At 41.3% G+C, this 16,558-nt stretch overlaps 1 protein-coding gene across 3 annotated transcripts in view; it reads left to right on the forward strand.

The window, feature by feature from the left end:
• ZC3H8 (zinc finger CCCH-type containing 8) overlaps nt 1-9,386 on the forward strand; it is a 29,099-nt gene extending 19,713 nt beyond the window's left edge. Inside the window, exon 9 of one of the 3 annotated variants that reach the window (XM_025994362.2) lies at nt 673-2,426. The gene's annotated coding sequence lies outside the window, so the exon portion shown is untranslated. Of the gene's footprint in view, nt 1-672; nt 2,427-4,450; nt 5,020-8,555 lie in introns of those variants that run through there. The other 2 variants (XM_025994361.2, XM_025994360.2) reach the window with 2 other exon arrangements.
• Nucleotides 9,387-16,558: the final 7,172 nt, after the last annotated feature.

The following is a 16,558-nucleotide window of genomic DNA, read 5'->3' on the forward strand; positions in this document are numbered from 1 at the left end:
AGCATACAGTTCAGTTCAGTTAAATATATTCACTTGTTTTGCATCCAATCTTCAGAACTTTTTCATCTTGCAAAACTGAAACTGTGAACCCATTATACAGTAACTACCCATTTCTTCCCTCTCCCAAGCCCTTGACAACCACCATTCTCCTTTATGTCTCTATGATTTGGATAATTCCAGGTACTTCGTGTAAGTGGAATCCTGGAGTACTTGTTTTTTTGTGACTGGCTTATTTCACTTAACATAATATCCTCAAGGTTCATTTACGTGGCATGTATTAGAATTTCCATCCTTTTTCAGGCTGAGTAATTCTCCATAATATGTAGCTACCACATTTTGCTTACTCATTCATCTGTTGATGGTTACTTGGGTTGCTTCCATGTTTTAACTACTGTGAATAATGCTATTATGAACATAATGTACATATATCTTTTTGAAAGCTCCTTTCATTTTTGGGTATATATGCAGAAGTGAAATTGTTCGGCCAAGTGATAATTCTGTTCTTAATTTTTTAAGGAACCACCATATTGTTTCCATAGTCGCTGTACCATTTTGTATTTCCACCAGAAATGCACAGAATTCCAATTTCTCCACATTCTCACCAAACTTGTTACTTTCTTTCTTTTTTTTCTTTTTTTTTTTTTTTTACAATTTTTTATTTATTTATGATAGGCACACAGTGAGAGAGAGAGGCAGAGACACAGGCAGAGGGAGAAGCAGGCTCCATGCACCGGGAGCCCGACGTGGGATTCGATCCCGGGTCTCCAGGATCGCGCCCTGGGCCAAAGGCAGGCGCCAAACCGCTGCGCCACCCAGGGATCCCTCTTTTTCTTTTTTTATTTGATAGTAGCCATCCTAATGGGTATGAGGTGGTAGCCATTTCATCATAGTTGTAATTTGTGTTTTCCTAATAATTAGTGTTGTTGCACATCTTTCAAGTTCTTATTGGCCATTTGTGTATCATCTTTGGAGAAATTCAAAGGCTATTCAAGTCCTTTGCACTATTTTGAATGGGGTTTTGTTGTTGTTTTAGGGTGTTCTCTGTATATTCTGGATTTTATTCACTTATATAGGACTTGCAAGTATTTTCTCCCATTCTATAGGTTGCCTTTTCATTCTGTTGACAGTGTCCTTTGATGTACAAGATTTTAAAATTTGCATGAAGTCCAGATTGTCTTTTTTTTTTTTTTTCCTTGTGCTGCCTATGCCTTAGGTCTCATATTTAAGAAGCCATTGCAGAACCCAGTGTTGTGAAACTTGTATCCCGTCTTTTCTTCTAATAGTTTTATAGTTCTAACTCTTAATTTAAGTTTCTGATGCATTTTGAGTTAATTTTTGTATGAGGTGTTTGGGAAAGATTCCAACTTCATTCTTTTGCATTTGGATATCCAGTTTTGCCAGCCCCCTTTTTTCTTTTTTAAAGATTTATTTATTTATTTATTCAGAGAGAGAGAGAGAGAGAGGCAGAGACACAGGCAGAGGAAGAAGCAGGCTCCATGCAGGAAGCCCGATGTGGGACTCGATCTCGGGTCTCCAGGATCACACCCCGGCTGCAGGCGGCACTAAACTGCTGTGCCACCGGGGCTGCCCTGCCAGCCCCATTTTTGAAAGGACTGTCATTTCCCCATTGAATGGTTTTGGCATCCTTGTGAAAAATTATTGACTATGTATGGAAAGGTTTATTTCTGAGCTCTGTTTCATTGGTCTTATATGTTGTCTTTATACCAGTACCATACCATTTAATTATTGTAGGTTTGTAATCAGTTTTGAAGTTCAGAAGTATAAGCCTCAACTTTGTTCTTTTCAAAATTATTTGGCTCTTTGGGGCCTATTGAAATTCTATGTGAATTTTCAGATGGATTTTTGTTTCTGTAAAGAAGGTCATTGTGACTTTGATAGTGAATGCATTGAAGCTGTAGATCACTTTGGGCACTATTGATGACTTAACTATATTAAGTCTTTCCAATTCATGAACATACGATGTCTTTCTATTTATTTATGTCTTTATGTTCTTTCAGAAATGCTTTGTAGTTTTTATTGTACAAGTCTTTCACCATCTTGGTTAAGTTGACTCCTAAGAATTTTATTCTTTTCGAGGTATAGTAATGAATTATTTTATTAACTTCCTTTTCAGATTGTTTATTATTATTATTATTATATAGAAATGCAACTGATTCTTGTGTGTTGACTTTATATCCTTCTATTCTGTTGAATTCATTTATTCTAACTATTTTTGTGGAAGCTTTAAGATTTTCTATTTACAGGTCATAGATTTTACATATAGATTATAGATACATAGATGAATGGTTTTTTAAAATTTAAATTCAATTAATTAACATATAGTGTATTATTAGTTTCAGAAGTAGAGTTCTGTGTAGATGAATGTTTTCTTTACATGATAAAATATATTATACTTTAATAAGAAAGTGAGCATCATACTTAATTGGGAAACAGTGGGGGCATTTCCGCTAGAGGAGTTTGTCTAGTGGGACTGTCCGGTTTCTGAAAGTTAAATAGAATTCACCTCTGAAAACATCTGTATCTGGTGCCAGTTTCATTTAAGAATGTTCTTGGGTAACCTGGGTGGCTCAGCGGTGTAGCGCCGCCTTCAGTCCAGGGCATGATCCTGGAGACCCAGGATCGAGTCCCACATCGGGTTCCCTGCATGGAGCCTGCTTTTCCCTCTGCCTGTGTCTCTACCTCTCTCTCTCTCTCTCTGTGTCTCTCATGAATAAATAAAATCTTAAAGAAAAAAAGAATATTCTTGATGAAAGTTAAAATTATTAATGTTGTTAAACCTCAATTCTTGAGTAAATGTCATGTCAATATTACCTATAGCGAAATGGGAACATGTATAAAGTATTCTCAAGGAAAAACATTTGTGTACTATTATCTTAATTACAAGCTGAATTAGCTGCATTTTTTCATGAGTACTCGAACAACTGAGGGCTCAGCAAAGTTTTTTTCAGATGTGGATGTTTGGCAGGTATTTTTTCACAGATGAATGAAGTGATCCCATTACTTCAAGGAAAATAATTGAAAATATTTGTTATCAATGATAAAATTCTGGCTTTTGAGTAAAAAATTACAATTTTGGAACATTTGATCTGCTTCTGTATGCTTGAAAGCTCTCCTATACTTTTTGGTAAGATTGGTTGGTAATATTAAAGACTGGTGATATTTTAAGATGTGTTTTAAATAATGTACAATTCAAACATTTGAGAGGTGTGCATAAATTAATAAGCTAATATTTTCCAAATAAGTAAGGCATGATGTTACAAAGTTATGCATGAGTTAAACATCCATCCAACCTATAATATAGATTAATGGGTTTTAATATAACAGTACAAAACGTTCCTTCTTGTGATTTCAGATTTTATATTGCAACTGGAAATTTAATTGCATTTGCTTTTAGTATTTATTTGCCCACCATTTCATTGTTTTAGTTTGTCTAAGTTTTAACCTTTCTTATGTGTAGTATATAGTTGGGATTTGTTCTATGAGCCAAACATAAAATCCTTTCCTACTTTTGATAGTGAATTAAGCCCATTCACATTTATTGAAATGACTGAATGTTTAGGTTAGCTTCTGTCATTTTATATTATAGTTACCACATTAATTATGTTACAAATATATGTTTTCCCTCTATGATGCATTTTTTTGTTCTTTTATAAATTTTGCTTTCTTCCTCTTTTTATTCTTTCTGTTCTTTTAACACTTTTTTTAAAAAAGATTTTATTTATTCATGAGAGAGAGAGAGAGAGAGGCAGAGACATAGGCAGAGAGAGAAGCAGGCTCCATGCAGGGAGCCCGACATGGGATTTGATCCCAGGACCCCTCTATCACGACCTGAGCCAAAGGCACATGCTCAACCACTGAGCTACCCAGGCGTCCCTCCTTTTCCACTTTTATCCAATAACTCTTATTAAATTTCCATTAAAATTTCTCCTATCCTGTCTTAGAGTCTACATTTTTGACATGATCTCTTTTTTGTATCATTTTTGAGATCAGCCAGCTCTTGTTTCATTACTTGTATTCTTTTGTTCATTTTTTTTTTTTTTTAAGATTTTATTTATTCAGAGAGAGAGAGAGAGGAGAGAGAGAGGCAGAGACACCGGCAGAGGGAGAAGCAGGCTCCATGCAGGGAGCCTGACGTGGGACTTGATGCCGGGTCTCCAGGATCATGCCCTGGGCTGAAGGCGGCACTAAACCACTGAGCCCCATCCCCCACCCTCCCCCCTGTCTGCCCTTTGGTTCAGTTTTTGTCTTAGGTTTTGAATTTCAAAATCAGGTGGTTTTTTCATATTCCTAAACAGAGATATTTAATTCAGTTTGGATTTCTGTGTTACAGTTCTCTGCTGGTGCATGGTTTTTTTTGAGGGAAGGGAGTAGGGGTGGCTAAGTTGGTAATCTTCACTAGCTGATGTTTTTTTGTTGTTTTTTTCTGTAGTTTTATATAGATGAAGAGTACTTATGACTACGCCTGTTCAAGACTTGGAGTGGTTTACAAGCATCCTCATTTAAAGCGCCCTCTTGTGTCGTTATCATGTTGTGCATCTTCTTTAATGGATGATGCGGATGGGACAGAATCTAGTGTAGAAGTGAGGGGATTAGTCCTCACCAAGTTGTTTCAGCCAGTGGAACAGGAGAGGAGCATACATGGCAGAGATGCTGGCTGGTAGGCAGATGTTGTGGTAGTAAATTGTAAAAGTCTTTTCTGATTGAGTTTTGCCAATAAAATAGGAAGCAAGATTAGGCTGAGTGAGGATGAAGAGATCTAGGAGATCGAAGAGAGAAAACTGTTAGGTTTCTCTAAGAAGACATTGGGATAATAGGTAGATGACTATATGGTTAGATCTTTTCATGTCATTAAATACATTTGCAACATATTTTTAATGGTTGCCCACAGTTTTGTTTTATGGCTTAAATTATGGATTTATGATATTTTTTAAAAAACCACTTTCTTGTTGCTTCCAATTTCTTACTATTGTAAATAAAATGGAACAATGTCTCTTGCTATACCATTCCTACACTTGGAGTTCTTAACTTTTTTGTTGTCAAGATATGGAAATGGTTATCTTTCTCATTGGTTCATAAACTAGTGAGATTGTACACTTGTGTAAAGTGTAAATTTTAGAAGTGTGATGATATCTTTAATAGTCAAAGGCAAAATTCTCCAACCATGAGGTTCTAATGAGGTTCTAAATATGTACTTTTATATAGTGGTACTAATTATTATTAGAATAATACTGTGAGACTGAAACTGTCATTATCATATTGTTGTATTGCTGGGAAAAATAATAGCATCACTAACTTGCTGTATACACAGAGTATATACCAAAGGTAGTGAATTCTTAGCCAAGTCCGTTTGAAAATATGAATCAGTTATTTTGCTTGTAACCTAGTCCTGCCAAAGCAAGAAAGGGAATTGCACGTACTTCAAGCAAAGGTTTATCAGACAAGACCTAGGAAAGGAAGAAATCAGGATAGACTCCTGATGCCCTTAGCATCTCTTCATGCCCCATTGCTGTCTCCTAGGTTGATTGGTTCACTTCCTGGTGGTGGCTAGGGTGGAGGGCAAGACAGTGCACTAAAAGCTGCTATTGGTGGAAGACACAGAGGAGAGAGGTTGAGTTGATACTTCAGAAGGATCCGTTAAAAAAGTCTTTAATAATTTTTTTTTAATTTTTTATTTATTTATGATAGTCACAGAGAGAGAAAGAGAGAGAGGCAGAGACATAGGCAGAGGGAGAAGCAGGCTTCATGCACCGGAAGCCCGATGTGGGATTCGATCCCGGGTCTCCAGGATCGCGCCCTGAGCCAAAGGCAGGCGCTAAACCGCTGCGCCACCCAGGGATCCCAGGTCTTTAATAATTTAATGAAATTGTGCAAAGGAGTAATTATATTACCTGTAGAATTGATACTTTGTATCTTTTAAACATCACATAGAACTCAAAGGATTTCCAGATCCTGTCATACATAGCTCACCATTCTATTTTTATTTATTTTTTATTATTAATTAATTTATTTATGATAGAGAGAGAGAGAGAGGCAGAGACACAGGCAGAGGGAAAAGCAGGCTCCATGCACCGGGAGCCCGATGTGGGACTTGATCCCGGGTCTCCAGGATCGCGCCCTGGGCCAAAGGCAGGCGCCAAACCGCTGCGCCACCCAGGGATCCCCATAGTTCACCATTCTAGAAGGTCAGTTTTATAGCAAACCTGTATGTAAGCTAACATCGGTCAGCAATAAGCAACACTTGTGCACACTTACCATCTGTGGGCACGATGCTTTTTTAATACTGTTTAACTTTCTTGTATAAGCCATATTACTCTGTGAGGTGGATAATGGGATCAATGGTATAGAAAAGGGAATAAATAAGAACATTTATCTTCTATTTTTTCTGTTTCCATGAACCTTAAAAAGTCTTATATTTAATCTTCTATGACAGTCTACAGTTTATTTCCTTATGTTATCTCACATATACTTTAATACTGATGAGGTATAAATTTTTACCCATAAAGTTCATGTATAAGAAAAAAATAAGTTTATATTCTAAGTGGCAGGACTCATCATCTCACTTGTAAACTTAGAAGACCAATCAGAGGTTTGAGGGGCTGAGAAGTCAGAGAAGTTAAAAAAAACCTCTTCCTTTACAACTTCTATTTTAAAGAAGCAAACATATTTGTGTTCGTGAACTCTCTTAACTTCTGTTAAATCAAGTTGAGGAGAGACCCCTTCACACCTAAAGCTGCCATTAGGCTGTGGGTGTCTTCTATCTGGGTGGTTATTGCACCCTCTTTCACACTTTCTGACCTTTCTGCTCTCTAGCTCACTCTCTTTTCCTCAGTTAGAGCCCATTTCCTAGTGTCCTGCTTCAGCCATGTCCCACCCCGAGCAGTACTCAAATCAAGACCCATTTGTCCACCAGGTCTTCAGTGCCCTATGGTATGGCCATCTCAGCTGTACCCATTTAGTTCCTGCCGTCATGTGCTCCTCGCTTCTCTTCTGGTTTCCTCCTGTGAGGTAAATATCCCTGACCCTTGATGCGGCTCAGGCAGGTACCTGGGTACTAAAACCATAATTGGTCAGAAAAAATTCTGGACCAGAACTATAAGACCGTTGTGATAGGAAAGTCTGTATGTGGATTTCTGCATCATTTAGCCAGCACAGTGATCTTGGCTATGTTAAATTTAGCTCTGCTTTTTTTTAGAGCCAAAACAAAAATGACAAACTGGCTATCTAACCTCTCTGCTTTTTTTTAGAGCCAAAACAAAAATGACAAACTGGCTATCTAACCTCTCATTATCAGAACGGAGGTGGGATGTAAAACCTCACCTCTCCTAATAATTCATGCAAACAGTTCTTACGTGGGTCTACTTCATGAGTAGAATGAACATAGTTGTAATTTCTAAGATTCTGTGTGACAGGTTTCCTATAACTTTTTTTGTGGTCAGTTACTAAAAGCCACAAGACAACAAAACTCATTTTTTTTTCAGTTGGTAAGGTAATAGAAGTCGAGTGTACAGTCTTTTAGTGTTTCACCTTGATCTGGTTGTAGAACTTAAGGAATTCAGCCCCAGAGATGTTAAATGACTTGTCCTTTGTCTTAATAGGCTTCTTGACTACCAGCACAAGTGTGTCAATTCACTGACTGGTTTTGATAACCATCATGCAGTGATGCATGTCTGTTTGATAAGCATAACCATTGGAGGGTTACTTTCAAAGATTTCTTCTGAGCTATTGCTTGTTGAGGTCAAAATACTATGATATGATGATCTGGCCTGAGGAATATGGGGTTCATACTGCCAATTAGAAGCACAAATGCCACATTTGGGATTTAGTGAGATCAGAATATCTCAGGTTAAACACCTGCTGAATGCTAGGATCATACATAGGAAATCCTTTTCAATACCTGTTACAGTCCTGTAATAGGGAGTATTATAGCAATAGTGATCACTATTGCTATTTACAGATAAGAAAACCATGTTTGTAAGAAGACGTTACCTGCCCTGAGTCTCCATAGCTTATATACTTAGTTGCATACCATTACACGTTTTCTCCCTTTCTTAACAGAATTTCAGTTTTGCTTATGTGTCCTTCTTTCCTCCATAATACCATCTGTGCTTTGTAGATGGTGGGCTCTGGCTTCAACCCTTAGGGTTGTATCAACAAGGATCTAAAGTTGTGGTTCTCAACCTTGGCTTCACATTTTAATCTTTCTAAAGAGAAACTTAAACAGTGATGCCTGGAGCCTACTCCCAGAAACCCTTGATTTTTTTTGGCAGAGGGCAGAGTACAGGGAAGCCTGGGGTGTCATGAGATTTTTGGTAGATCCCAGGTGATTCTAAAGCATAGCCAAGGTTGAAAACCACTGGTCTCAACAACTAGGAAGTGCCATTCTTGCCAATAGCTGGTTTGGGCTTGAACTATAAATACATGTCCTCTGGTACACTTCTGGGAGAGTTAACATCTCTTAAGATACACAGGAGGTTAGACATTGCCATGTCTAAATATGACACCAAGAACTGATGTTGCTGTCTTATGACCTCAAGGGGAACTAGCTAACCAGCCAAAGTGACAGAGAAGTTGGGAAGAAGCTGGGTCCTTGATGACAACTGAGCCATGGACTTCACCAGCCTTGCAAGATATCAACCTACAGATTTTGTTATACCACATGAATAACCTATTTTCTTTACTCTTTAAACCATTTTTATTTGAGTTCCCTGTTACCTACAGCCAAAGGCAAGCTAGTAAATGTGAGTCAAGAATCAAACCTCCATTTGTCTGCAAAAGTTCACATTTCTCTCCTGACCACCTTCTTCACCGAAGACTGTTTTCGATCTCTGCTCCTGTGGACAATACAGAGTAAGAAACAGGTGTGAGAGAGGAGGAAACGTGACAGTGGGCAGGGCTGTGTTCCCTCCCAGCATGGAACAGAAACTGGGAAGGAATAAATATATTTAAAGGAGGAAATGTACATGTTAGGTCAGGAGGGATAAGATGCCCAACTCACCTCAAAGTGGCGTCGATTCCTGTGAAATTTGTAACAATTTTCACATTATTTAAAAATAATATAAAATAGTAGACGTATTTTTCGTTGCTATGTGTCATTCTGGGATATGTCTTTATTTTCATAGTTAACATCTGTGCATTTGGAATTTTATACTTAATGGAATATCACATTTTACTCAGCAGGTTATTTTTTCTTACTGGTACATAATAAAGGGTAGATCTTGCCAAGAAGTTAGTGACATTTAGATTTGAATGTAATTTTTTAATTGAACTTATATATGTATATAGTCAAAAATTTAATATAAAATAAACTTCTGAAATTTATTTTGGATTAATAAATTATGAAAACATAAAAAGGTTTCTTAAATGAAGCAGAGTGGCTGGCTCTCTGTCTCCCAACTTCCCCTGCTCTCTTTGTGGTTGGCAGAACTCTAAGATGGCTCCCGAGATACTTTGCCCCTGGTGTACACGACCTGTTTAACCACTTCCTCCATAGGTATTACTCTATGATGGATTTCACTCCCATGATTATTTTACATTATGTGTCAGAGATGAAGTGGTTTTACTTCTGATGTAATTGAGGTCTTAAATCAGTCGGTTTGGAGTTTAATCAAAGGGGAGATGATCTCAAGTGGGCCTAAGCTATAATTGTATGAACCCTTAAAAGAGACTTGCTCCAGAGTTTAGAATGGAGCTTCTCCCACTGGCCTTGAAGAAATAAGTTGCCATGTTGTGACAGGGCCTTGTGTCTAGAGCCGAGGACAACCCTCAAATAATGTGGAAGAAGTGCCAATCACCTGAATGAACTAAGGACCGGTGTTCAGGCTCATTTTGTATATTCCCACCCCAGGCCTCTGAGGAGCTCAGATTCCTTCTAACTGGGAATATTAATTATAATCCAAGATGTAGGTGCTGGGTATGCTTAGTGCTATTGAGTCTGGTCAGATGAAGACAGGCCCTGAGAATATAGTGTAAACTGTCACACACTTCAAAAAGTGACAGCCTGGGGGGAATGGGGCTTCTGAGGAGCTCCGAATCTGTCCTACCCTCTCTGGTGACCACTAGGGTTAGGGTTCTGGTATTCACAGTTACTGTAGTTGTGGGGCTGTTAATCTTCAAGGCTGCTGTGGAGCTGGGGAGAGAATGAGCTTAGGGCAAGTCATTGCCTCAAGGCATTTTACCAAGATTCAGCTGTTTTTCTTGAGTACATTCTCTGTTGTAAGCCTTTAATTTCCAGAATTCTGAAAAAAATTGGTTTTGACTTTTTGCCATTTCTCTTGTGCCTTATATGGAATGGTGGATTTTTAGAGATCCTTAGTTTGCCATTCTGGAAGTAGAAACCCTGGTTCACTTTTAAGTATTGTTTGACATCATAATACCTTTTCTCCCCTCTCTTATCTGCGCTTTAGAAATATTTGGGACTGGTATGAAGACTGAACATGTGCCAGTTTCTACTCTTTTTATTTCAGAATTCCCCCTTTTCCTGCCTTGCCATCCAGGGACTCATCTTTCTGGCAGGATACTCCTTGTTCCTGAGTTTTTAGGACCTTCACTCATGTTCCAAATTTTTAACTACCTTTTTTAGGAGTTCCGCAGAAGTGGTCTTATTTACCATTCACATAAGTAAGTCTTAGATAAATATAAATTTTATATCCTAGCTGAGTCCTATGCAAAACTACTTCAACTTTATTTGCCTCCATGTGTTGTTTGGCAGGTATATTTGTTACATAATAATATAAACTAGACTTTAATCTTGGACTTCCTGAACAAATTTGTGATTCAGCCCCATATCTGCTGACACACCAGCTCTTTTCAGCTTTCTGTATGCTGGCAGATTGCAAGCCAATTTAAACTTCCATGTGTAGCTGAACTCTGTTAGGTGAACCCGGAATCAACAGAAATGCTCCTTATTTCAGCCAAATGCACATAAAACAGTCATTTCAGTCCATGAAGAAGGAAAACCTGGTCCCAGTGAATTCCTGATTGTCTCAGAGCCTGAATGCCTGTCCTTGTGCTGCTGTGAAGGGTTCTATGTTCTCCCCAAGCTGGGGAGATGATGTGCGCGGCCACTCCGGAAACAGAAACCCGCCTGGCCTCCCCTGGCCCCTGCCACTCTGGCCTGCCAGCAGTTCTGCAGGGCTGTGTTCTTTGGGATGCACCTCCAACTAAATCTGTATGGGGGGGCGGGGGTGACATGAAGAATGACTCTGACTTTTTAAATGGGGTTTGTAATCCCCCTTGCCCCATCTAGGGGCCAAAAGGCAAGACAGAGAAGAGGGTGCCCTGTACCAAAAGGAGAGACACTGTTTGTGCCCATGGCCTCTGTTTTGTTAAATCTCAGAATACCATAGCTGTGACTAGGCCATGGTATGAGAGCTGCATGAAGGATTGTGAAACAGCCTCCTGGGCCCACCCTCCAATCAGCAAGGCTTCTTGTTCAGCCCCCAGGTCAAATCCCTGTATTGGAAAATAGGGGTGCTGGACGTCAGGCATGCCTGCAGGTGTTATTCCTCTTGTTGGCCTGCTCTCCCCTGAGGCCTGGCCCACATCTCTGTCATCAGGGCCCAGCTTTAAGGTATACCAGGCATGGCGCCCTTCATCCTCCACCCTTTCTGGGCTCAGCAGCCCTGGCACTCCTTGTCCTCAGTTGTCCTCCCTGATATTCTGGAAGCAACACAAGAGCATTCAATGTCTCTGTCTTATTCACGGCTGGATTCCCTGCAAGGATCAGGTGCATAGAAGACCCTCATTCAGTATTCATTAAATCATTATCAAAAAAAAATTTTTTTTAAGATTTTATTTAGTCATGAGAGACAGAGAGAGAGAGAGAGGCAGAGACACAGGCAGAGGGAGAAGCAGGTTCCATGCAGAGAGCCTAACGTGGGACTCCATCCAGGGTCTCCAGGATCACACCCTGGGCTGAAGGCGGCGCTAAACCACTGGGCCACCAGGGCTGCCCCTTATTTTTTATTTTTATTCAATTTTGTAAAGTTTACTGAGTGATAGTACAAAGCTCCCAAAGAGGGAGGGGTCCCGAGCCCCCCCCCCAATTTTTTTTTTTAAGACAGCACATGAGCAGAGGCTAAAGTGTCCTGAGCATGTGTAAGGTACGCTATGTTCAGTAGGTTAGATGTATTAGATGCACTTTTGACTCATGATATTTTCAACTTAGAATGGGCTTATAGCCATCATAATTCAAGGAAGGTCTGTATGTGACATTCACATAACATGTGACAGGCCTTTGAGGCTTTGCAATTTTACCTAAATGCTACCCAGTCCCCTTTCTCATTTGCAGACTCAGGACTCTTAACCAGTGTTGTCCCCAACTATATGGTACACACTCATGGTTGAGCTCTGCACACCAGTGGATCCAGGGACTGTGGGTGGAGTCTGCTGGTTGCCCAAATTGGAAATTGATGCTCATTGGTCTAAGACCACCTGGGACCCACTTGGAGTCAACTAGGACAGGTTTATTATTTACTGTAGTGAGAGAAAGCTTGCATTTCAGGGGGCTGGGGGCCCTCTCAATAGGAGAGAGTTAAAGGAAAAATGATTTGAGTTCTTGAGGCTAGAGTAAGTCATGGGATAGTCTTGGCAGGGATGGGTCAGATTTTGTCAACTAGAGAGCTGCTGGCAGAGTCACTGGTCTTGTCTGTGAGTGAGCAGGTGTTAGGAGTTTATACTTGGATGCTTTGTGACATGCATGCTATGAAGGGGTGCAGTTTATGGCTTGTGTAAGTCCTAGAGCACTGCATTTTATCAAGTGGTTCTGTTTCAATTCCCTGGTTGGGAATTCCCTGGTTGCCACAGCCTGGCTGGCAGCAGAGCAGTTTTTCACCTTTTTTTTTTTTTTTTTTTTTTAAGATTTTATTCATGAGAGACACACAGAGAGAGGCAGGGACATAGGGAGAGGGAGAAGCAGGCTCCCTGTTGGGAAACCTGATGCACGATTCAATCCCAGCTCCCCAGGATCACGACCTGAGCCAACGGCAAATGCTCAACCACTGAGCCACCCAGCCTTCCAGTTTTTCACTTTTTATCAAGGGGAGAGTGTGGCAAAAGAGAGCCATGAGAGGGAATGCTAGGCAGTCTTGCCGATCTGACCACTGCATCCCCTGCCAACAGTAAGAGGGGGAGCTGTGTGCAGTGGTGCCGGTGGAGACTGCCAGGGAGATGTCTCAGGTTTGGGAAGGCTCTGCCTGGCCTTGGAGGAGTTTCTGTGGAATTCCCATCTGTGTATGTTTCGCCTCACTTTTGATCTAGATTACAAATTGTATCTTCTGTTTGTATAAGAGGAAGAGTGGGGCGCCTGGGTGGCTTAGTTGGTTAAACATCTGACTGGATTTCGGCTCAGGTCATGATCTCAGGGTCCTGGGATTGAGCCCCATGTCAGGGTCCGAGTTCAACAGGGATCCTGCTTGAGATTCTCTCTCTCCCTTACCTTCTGCCCCTCCCTCCGCTCTGTCTCTCTCTGAATAAATAAATAAAATCTTAAAAAAAAAAAAAAAAAGGTGGAAAAGGAAATGCAGGCCATGCATTCTTTGTTTTAGTGTACAAGTTGAGTGTAATCCAGTCCTCCCCTTGCTCTCTAATGTCACTTCATTTTGATGAAAGCAGAGACTCTCAGGGCAGTGCTTCTTCACTGGCAAGCCACAGAGGGAGGGTGCACTGGGGGAGTAAGAGCCACACCCCTTCTGTGGGAATCCTCTGGAGAGGAGGGGGGAGGGGGAAGAGAGGCAGGGGAGGGGCAGACCCCAGGGGAGAAGGGCTTTGATTTTGTTTCCAGGCCTCTAGGCTAATCCAGGGTTAGGATTAAGAGTCCAAATTCCTTGCTTATCCCTGGACTCAATGACTCCCTTTATGAAATATGCTGATTGAGCCCTTTGTTTCAGCTGGTACTATGGAAAGAAATAGAATTCTATCATTACTAGTTATAACATTAGCCAATTTCTCTTTCAAAAAAAGAAAAGAAGGACACCATGTTTGAAAATCAGCCTCTGAAATGTCCCCAATGTGACTTTGTACTCATTGCAAATGGCCTTCTTTTTTTTTTTTTTAAGGTATTTTTATTTATTTATTTATGATAGTCTCAGAGAGAGAGAGAGAGAGAGAAAGGCAGAGACACAGGCAGAGGGAGAAGCAGGCTCCATGCACCGGAAGCCCGACGTGGAATTCGATCCCGGGTCTCCAGAATCACGCCCTGGACCAAAGGCAGGCGCTAAACCGCTGCGCCACCCAGGGAACCCCTGCAAATGGCCTTCTTCTGGGACTCTAAATTTATTTATTTATTTAAAATTTATTATTTATTTATTTTAAATTTAAATGCTTAAAATATTTTTTCATGAGAGACACAGAGAGAGGCAGAGACATGCCCTAAGCCAAAGGCAGATGCTCAACCGCTGAGCCACCCAGGTGCCCTGGGACTCTAAATTTAGCAGCATTTACACTAAGAAAGTGATCATCTTTGACAAAAGAATGGCTTGGGCAGCCCCGGTGGCTCAGCGGTGGCTCAGGTAAGCTGATCGACCCTCAGCAGCTGTTCTGGAGGGGAAACATATGAGTTGTATTTGTTTCCTAGGGCTGCTGTAACGGAGCACTGCAAACTGGGTACCTTAAAACGACAGAAATTTCTTCTCAGTTCCGGAAGTGACAAGTCTAAAATCAAGGCGCCAGCAGGGCCACACCCCCTCTGAGGGTTCTAAGGCAGGATCTTGCCCTGCCTCTTCCTAGCTTCTGGTGATAACTGGCAATCCTTGGCACTTCTTAGCTATGACAGCGTAAATCCAATCTCTGCATCTGTCTTCTCTTCTAAGGATACCAGTCATTGGGCTATGGTCCACCCTCATTTTCATTTAATTGCTTATATCTGTGAAAACCCTATTTCCAAGCAAGGTCACATTCACAAGTACGAGGTGTTAGACTGAACATAACTTTTCACAGTTATGTTCACATAACACAGGAGGACACAGTTCAACCAACAACACAAAGCCTGTTCTCCAAGGTAGGAGTTTGGGGGCAGGGCTGGGGTTTGGCCTCTACAACCTCCCAGTACTCTTCTGTGGTGCTGGGAAGCCTACCTCAACCTTTGAGACATACCATTCTAGCCCAGTTTTGCAATTTAAGATATAAGTCATGTGCATGTCTGTTTGTTGTAAAGCAGGTAGAAGGAGTCACATTTACTCCATTCTGAGTCCACAGCATAATCTCATCATCCAGTGATGGAGGGATTCTCTCTCATTTATTTTTTCCCTTTCTGCCCTGAAGCAGTAAGGATAGTTATGTTGGGGTGACAATCCTAAAAATCTCCAAGGCTTAAAACCACAAGGATGACATTATGCTCATGCTGTTCATGCTGTAGGCCAGCAGTTCATTGCATCAGGCACCTGAGCTGAAAGGGCAGTCTCCATGTGAGTGGGGCCAGTCGCCATGCTGGAGGCTAGAGAACTCAGGGGTTCCATTGGCCCAGCTCAGTCCTTGGCCCTAAAGAGACGTGCACCTCCTTAGCCAGGACAGGTCCCACCCCCAGCCATAGGGGAAGGCCTACCACGACTCCAGAGACAGGAGAATAGGAAAGGTCTCCCCGAATTCACCAGTGTCTGCCATTAAGAATTTCCATCTATAAGAGGCCCTCACCCCTGTTTCCTTCCTGTTCCTCTTTCTAATATTCCCTTCCCAATCGACTGTCCCAGCCCTCCTCTTTCCAAACTGAATTAAAGCCAGGTTGTTTATAGCAGCCATGGGTGGCCCCCCTTAATGTATTCACATCAGTCCTCATGATGAAAGGCTTTTCAGTCATCAGTTGATGAACAAGTATTGAGCACCTTCTGTTAGCAGGCAGAGGCTGGGGCTGCGGTAGCAGGCATGCAGAAAAGTTGCCTGCTCTCATGGAGCCAGGAGTCAAGCCAGTTAGATCCAGGATGTATTGGGCTTCAAACACGAAGAACTCCATCTCCAGCCCACTTACACCACAACCACGTTATCTCATATAACAGGAAGTCCACAGGTGGGAAAGCTTCGGACATCTTTAACTGGGTTCCCTTGGCTCTGCTTTCAGCCAGGAATCTTTTTCCTTAAACTCTCTTCTCTCATTGAGAGAAGCTTCCCACTTAAAATGTGATGACATTTCCTTCCATCCAGTGGAAAAGAAAGAGACCTTTCCAACCACATTTTAAGAAAGCCCCATTCCCTTCACTCTGCCTGGGACACTCCGTGGGACACAGCACTCACCCGGGCAATGCCCTGCATGGCTGGCTCCAGTCTGGGTATCAGATACTGATCTGTCAAGGGTGATGCACTGTGTTGCCTTGGAGCCTAGAGGGGAGTGGGGTGTGGTGGTCCCCTTCCCCTAAGACACAGGCTGGAATAAGTGGTGTATTTGTTGGCTAGGTCTGCCATAACAGTACCGAAGGCCAGGCGATATGACAACATGATTTTCTCACAGTTCTGGAGGCTAGAAGTCTGAGATCAAGGTGTCAGCAAGGTTGGTTTCTTCCGAAGCCTTGCTCCTTGACATGTGGATGTCTATCTTCTCTTCCCTCTATCC

Source organism: Vulpes vulpes, chromosome 8 (genome assembly GCF_048418805.1).
Source record: "Vulpes vulpes isolate BD-2025 chromosome 8, VulVul3, whole genome shotgun sequence".
Lineage (NCBI taxonomy): Eukaryota > Metazoa > Chordata > Mammalia > Carnivora > Canidae > Vulpes > Vulpes vulpes.